The 6,029-nt window shown below is 48.4% G+C and overlaps 1 protein-coding gene across 1 annotated transcript in view; it reads right to left on the bottom strand.

Moving 5' to 3' along the window:
• The window catches only part of DDB2 (damage specific DNA binding protein 2), a 50,400-nt gene that overhangs the window by 43,366 nt on the left and 1,005 nt on the right, over positions 1-6,029 (bottom strand). The gene's annotated exons all lie outside the window — the stretch shown is intronic.

Genomic DNA, 6,029 nt, shown 5'->3' with positions numbered 1-6,029 from the left:
TTTCCCCAAAGTGGCAGCTGAGCTCGCCTAACCCACTAAAGGTTTTGCCCTGTAGGCAAAATCTGGGTCACAGAGCCCACAGGCCAGCTGTGCAGTGGGATGGCAGCTGAGTTGTGGTTAGCCTCCAGCTCTGGGTGGCACTCCCACAGCCCTGCCTGCAGCTTGGGGCCATTTCTGCTTTAGTTTACTTTCCATCCCACTTCCCATCCCCTGTGTCCTTGTGGCTGTTTTGCTTGGCACTAAGCACCGAGGCAGGTGCAAGTATGTGGCAATCCTGCATAGAGACCTGTCAGTGCTGTTAAAATGTCCTGCACTGCCTCTGCTCTGCTCTGTTTGCAGGTCCAGCCCAAGGCCACAGCTGTGAGGCTGTGCAGCTCAGCTCTGTTGTCTCCTCCAGGCTCCCCTGACTGCGGTGCAGGCTCTGCAGTGAACTGGAGCTGCCTTGGCTGCATTTGTGAGCTGCTGGCATTATGCTGAAATCCCTTCTGCTTGCCAAGGAAGCTGGTGTTGCAGTTTGAATGGGCTTGAACACTCAGACCCGTAGGTGACCATTTCTAGGGTAACTGCACTGAGACCAGCTGCTGACAGATCATGGGGCTGAACGTGACAAGCCAGTGCCACAAACCCCATCCTCACCCATGGAAATGTGGTTGGAAAATACCCACTCAGGCTGACAGCAAACGTTGTGCAAAATAAACAAGAATACTAAGATGGCATGATACAAGGCAAAGTGTCTTCAAAGGGACCTTGCACCAAAACAAAACCAACAAACAAAACCAAACAAACAAACAAAACAAAAAACAAAACAAAACAAAACAAAACAAAACAAAAAAACTTGTAACCATGTGATAAAGCCCTGCCCAGGTCCAGGCTACAAGGAGCTGAAAAACTCAGAGCTGCAAGGGAGTGAGACTTTACCAAGCTACCTAGGTTCTTAGCAGATCAAAGAGGATTAATATGAGATGATGAACAAATCCTTGCTGAAAGGGAGGGGAAGGGGGGGTGAAGTAGGTTCTGTAACTGGAAGAAACTGGTTAGTTATCTTTAGAACATCTTGACTAAGCAACATGGCTCCAGTGAACTTTTCCAAACTAAATTTCAGGCCAAATCACCTCAGCTGCTCCCAGCACATCTATTTTGTGGCCATGTCCTGCTTTCCATCATTCAGTAACCCTGAACTCTTGCAGAGGTTTCTGGTTTGTCAGTCTTTCAGCTTAAGGCAATTACAGCTGCAGCTTGAGACAGCTCAACAGGCAGTGTAGTGGTGCTCAACACTTCTTCCCCCTTAGTGTGGGGATCCATAAGCTCTCCTCTTCAGCTTCAGCACTTTCACTGGGTACTAATTACACATCCTGTGGTCCCTTCCTTCCTGCATTTCCTTTCTGTCCAAGCAGCTGGAAGTCTTCTTCCAGATCCTCCACTCTCCCCCTTTGACTTTACCTCCTTCCTGAATCTATTGTTCCTGCTTCCAGCAGAAGGCTGACACTGAAACAGTCACTGCCCCCAGCTGTAACCACAGTAGCCCTTTCTCTCAGATTCTCTTCAGGGCTTCACCACAGACAGTGCCAGACAGTTCCTAAAGAATGCTGCGTCCATAATTCTATGGATGTTTGTTTCACCAGTAGCTCTGCATCCCCTCTACACATTGCAGCCACCTATGGAGCTGAAGCACTGCTACCTACTCCCCCTGCACCCAAATCCTTCAGTCCTAGTGACCTGTTAGACAGTGGTGATTCCACTCTAAAAATCCTTTGTTTTCAAAAGAGCTTTCTCATTTTGCCTTGCTTATTACCTTGTCTTCTGGTCAGCTCTGCTTGCCTTTCTTTCATGGGTCAGTCTTGTGCCTAAGGCACACTCCCAATGCTTGTAGGGGCTGCAGGCAGCTAGTCCCTGTACTAAAGGGATTCAGTTTATTTAGAAAATTCCTGAGTGGGCTGATCTGCAGGGAAGAGAGATTACATACCTACTGGAAAATTTGGAAGAGTCATGTCTGACGGGTGGACAGCCCTGCTGGTTCTGACCTCAGGCAAGTTAGTGCCTGTGCTGTCAACTGCCCTTGAAAGAAGAGAGCTCAGGGTCTACTCATTTCTCAGTTTTTCACCTTGCTTCCATGTGGTGTGATGTGTGTGTCTTCCATTACTTGAGTGATTGTCCCCTGCCAAACATCCTGCTTCCAGCAGGGACACCTTTAACATCTCCAAACAGACCACCACAGCAAGATCTAAAACTAGTCCTCAGATCCAGGAAACCCCAGCCCACATCAGCTAGCATACCCCTACTTTGGGGCATATCTAAAGCTTCCCAGGTCCAAAGCACCTGCCAGGCCAGAGGCAATATTACCAAACATTTGCAAATCAACATTTCATTGTAATATTGGAAATGGAGCAAAAAAAAAAAAAAGCCTGAAGATACTTATCTATATACACACAGACATTCACTTAACAACTACTCAGGAGCAGCACACTCCTGCCTGGCCCTACACTCCCATCACCCTTTCCATCAAACTGCAGCAGTTTTTCTGGCAGCCCAGCAAGGCTGTCTGGCACAGCAGAAAGGAACAGTCCTCTCTTCTCCCTTTCAAGACTTCCTAGCCCTTGCCTTACTTATTCAGTGCTTGCACAAGCCCAAGAGGAGCTCAGCAGTGCAATGACAATCACTGTTGGAGCAGGGCTCGGTACACAACTCAACCCACAGCTGCCCCTTCCCAGAGTGGGTGCAAGGGACAGCACGTGCAGCAGGACCAGCCTTTTGGCTGCAACACAGCCCCAAATCACAGCAAGCCATCCATGACTACACTTCTCACTATTACCCATCTGTTGTGTTCCTTAAATTATGTGTTCCTTCAACCTTTTCTGGCTTTTCTCCAAACCTCAACATTTGCAAGACTGCAGTAAAATTGTGTCAGTTGTGAACTTTATTCACTGTACACACACTGTATTAGCTCCTTATCCTAGATCTTGCTAGTAGCATTGCATGGAGCCAATGACTGACATGACTGCCTGCCTTGGTGCTATACTTTTTCCTAGGGAGGCAGCTACTAATTACACCCAGTCCAGCACACTGGCAGCCTGGTCAGCCACAACCCTCAGCCAGCTGCTTCCCTTGCATCAATCCAAGTGAATACATGGCAGGGCACTCAGCTGACTTGACAGAAACCTAACCTAACCCAAGGAAAAGTTTTCCATATGACCCCTGAAACCACAGATAATTAGGAGCATCCTCTTACACATTGTCCCTTTCATCTGGGAAGGAGCATACCTGCTGAGAACCTGTCCCTTGTTGTAGTGAGGAGAATGCTTTCTACTCAGTTTTCCTCTCCTCCATTTGTGGCTGTGTTTGCTCCTTCCACTACTGAAAATAGCCAGGCTGCCCTGAAACACTGAGCAGAGATTTCTCCCAGAGTTACTGGCTATCCCCAAGGGAAATCACATGGATTAGTTAGTGTCTGTGAACCGCTTAGTAAAAGAGGAGGAAAAAAAATTGAATAAAAATTGAAAAAAACATATGTGTTAGGAATTGCTTCTTTGCCCAAGGCATCATTGTAGATTTCCGGTACCCTACCACCCAACATTGTGAACTACAGGAAACTACATCTCCCTGTTATTTTTTGGGTAGTTTACTGAATTTGCCAGCTCCTTTCCCAAAACTTCTCATTCAACAAAAGTGTGAGAGGCCAATGGGTCTGAATAGGAGAGGAGGACTCAGCCACCTCATGTCTCTCCTGTACAGTTCTATCACCCATGTTCTTTGCTGGGCAGTGAGAAAAAAGCAGGGTCCCTTTTTCCCTCTACCACCCTGCTTTTGGACAGACTCACAGAGAAGCACTTCTTACCTTTGGGTCAGGCCTGAAAGTTCAGGGCATGTTTTATCCCCATCACAGCACTTCCCTCCTGAATCTCTCCAGCTCTTTCACAGTAACCTCATGCCCTCAGATTACCAGACTTTTGTATGAAAATGTGTCCCTGGTGGTATGGCAGACTTCCAAGATCATGCCTGGTCATCATCCTTTGCTTTCTTTTGCTGCCTTGGATAATGCTGGGAACTATCTTTTATTGGCAGAGGTGGATAACAGAAGAGGATCTCTGATTAGAGGGCTACATCAGGGTCTGGTGTCACAGCAGTCAGGAGGAAAGAGGTAGATGCCAGTTGGGATGTAGATGGATAGGGAAGCTGAGAGCCAAAGAACAGGCTGCCAGCTTGGAGCTCAGAAATTCAGCACTAAAGCACATCAGATGCAAAAAAAACAGATGCAGGAAATAGCAAGAACAGTGCAGTGACAGCACTCATTCACAGGGAACAGTCAGCAGCAGTAGGTCTTTCCTGTACTGACAATGGCAACAAAAAACTGATTATTTCTCAGACCAGCAGCATGCTCTCCCTGCTGCTTTTATGCAAAACTGATGGACAGGATCAGCAGCCTTGCCAGGATCTAGAGCAACCAGCATGGGTTTGAAGGCCTGCAAGAGACCCTGCTGAGGTAGAGAAGCTGAAGCAACCCTGCTGTAGCAAGCATTCTGAGGGCACAATGCAGTGAACAGAAACTGCGCTTCCTCCATGGAGGAGAGGAGCTGGCACTGTATCTCCCCAGGTCTCCTGGCACAGACCAGCAGAGACAAAGTGTGACACTGACCTACTGGCCTCTGAGGCTGCTTGGCTCCTCCTGAGCATGTGCCATTTCTCTCTGTCATGATTTAACCCTGCATCCAAGCATCACGCTGCTCATTCCACCCACCCCACACCACCCACTGGGATGGTGAGAATTGGAAAAAGATAAAATTGGTGGGTGGAGATAAGAACAGCTTATTAAATGAAATAAAGTAAAATATAATAATAACAGGAAAAAAGGAATTAAACCCAAGAAAAACAAGCGATGCACAATACAATTGCTCATCGCCTGCTGACTGATGCCCATCCCATTCCCAAACACAAGAAAGAAACAAGCAGAGGAGGGGAGCAGCACCACGTAACTGATGATGACAGGGCAGGAGCAAGCAACTCAGGTTGAGGCAGCTCCAGCCAACATGAACACAAACACTCCCAATGCACTCTCTCATGTGAACTTCCTCCTTTACACAAGCTGCAGCTTACACAACCTGGCACCAGAGACTCCCTCTCCTGCCCTTGCGTAGCTTCATTGGTCAGGGCCCTGAATGCACTGACAGCCCTTCACTGACCAGAGCAGCCTCCCCTGCAGCTCTGCCCAAAGCCCCTGCCCATGGGGTTTGGGGAGGGTGTGTTTGCATTTAAGCTCAGCCCAGAGTTCCCAGGCCCTGTCTGAGCTACGTTAGAGCATGGCAGTCTCTGGCTGTGCTTTGGTGATCTTAACCTTTAGGCTGGTTCATCAGCCTGACCTCAGGCTTGCCTTGCCTTATCACCACAGACACACCTGGCAGCCACTGGGGCTGATCCTGACCCATTTTGACTGCAAGCTACCTCATCACCATGAGCTTGGCCAGCTATCTCAATTCTTGGTGAAATCCAGGCTATGCCAGGCCTGCCCAGCTCTCTGTGGTCAGGTACTGTGGGAATGGGCCCTGGCTGCTGGCCTCAGGAACAGCCCCTCACAGTTCTCCCTGTCCTGGTGTGCAGCCAGCCCTTACATCAGCTCTCCTGGTATGACTGCCAGGACAGCTGCACCATGAATGGCATTGGGGAACTCAACTTGTTTAAAAATAGCTGTGAGGAAAATGCTATCAGTTACTTTTACCTGCATTGCTTCCCCAGCACATGTGTGTGTAATCCCAGAAATGGCATACAGGCACCATTAAGGTAGCAGAATAAAAGCAACAGAAACCAGGGAGTACAGAAGACTGCTGCCAAGAATGAGCTCTGTCAGGCTAGATCAGGCTTCACTATCCAGCTCAGAAACTCATCTCAGAGCAGCTTCAATCAGATGTGTCAGCCACAAGCCTCTCATCTTACTGCATGTGCCTACCATATCAGGTCTCACTGTGACCATACAGTTGGAGCTTTGCTGATTCCCAGAACACAAGACCCTGCTAAACCTGCAAGGGTTTTTCTGCAGGGCT

This window comes from Zonotrichia albicollis, chromosome 6, assembly GCF_047830755.1.
Source record: "Zonotrichia albicollis isolate bZonAlb1 chromosome 6, bZonAlb1.hap1, whole genome shotgun sequence".
Lineage (NCBI taxonomy): Eukaryota > Metazoa > Chordata > Aves > Passeriformes > Passerellidae > Zonotrichia > Zonotrichia albicollis.
This window is presented reverse-complemented; position numbering and strand designations above follow the sequence as displayed.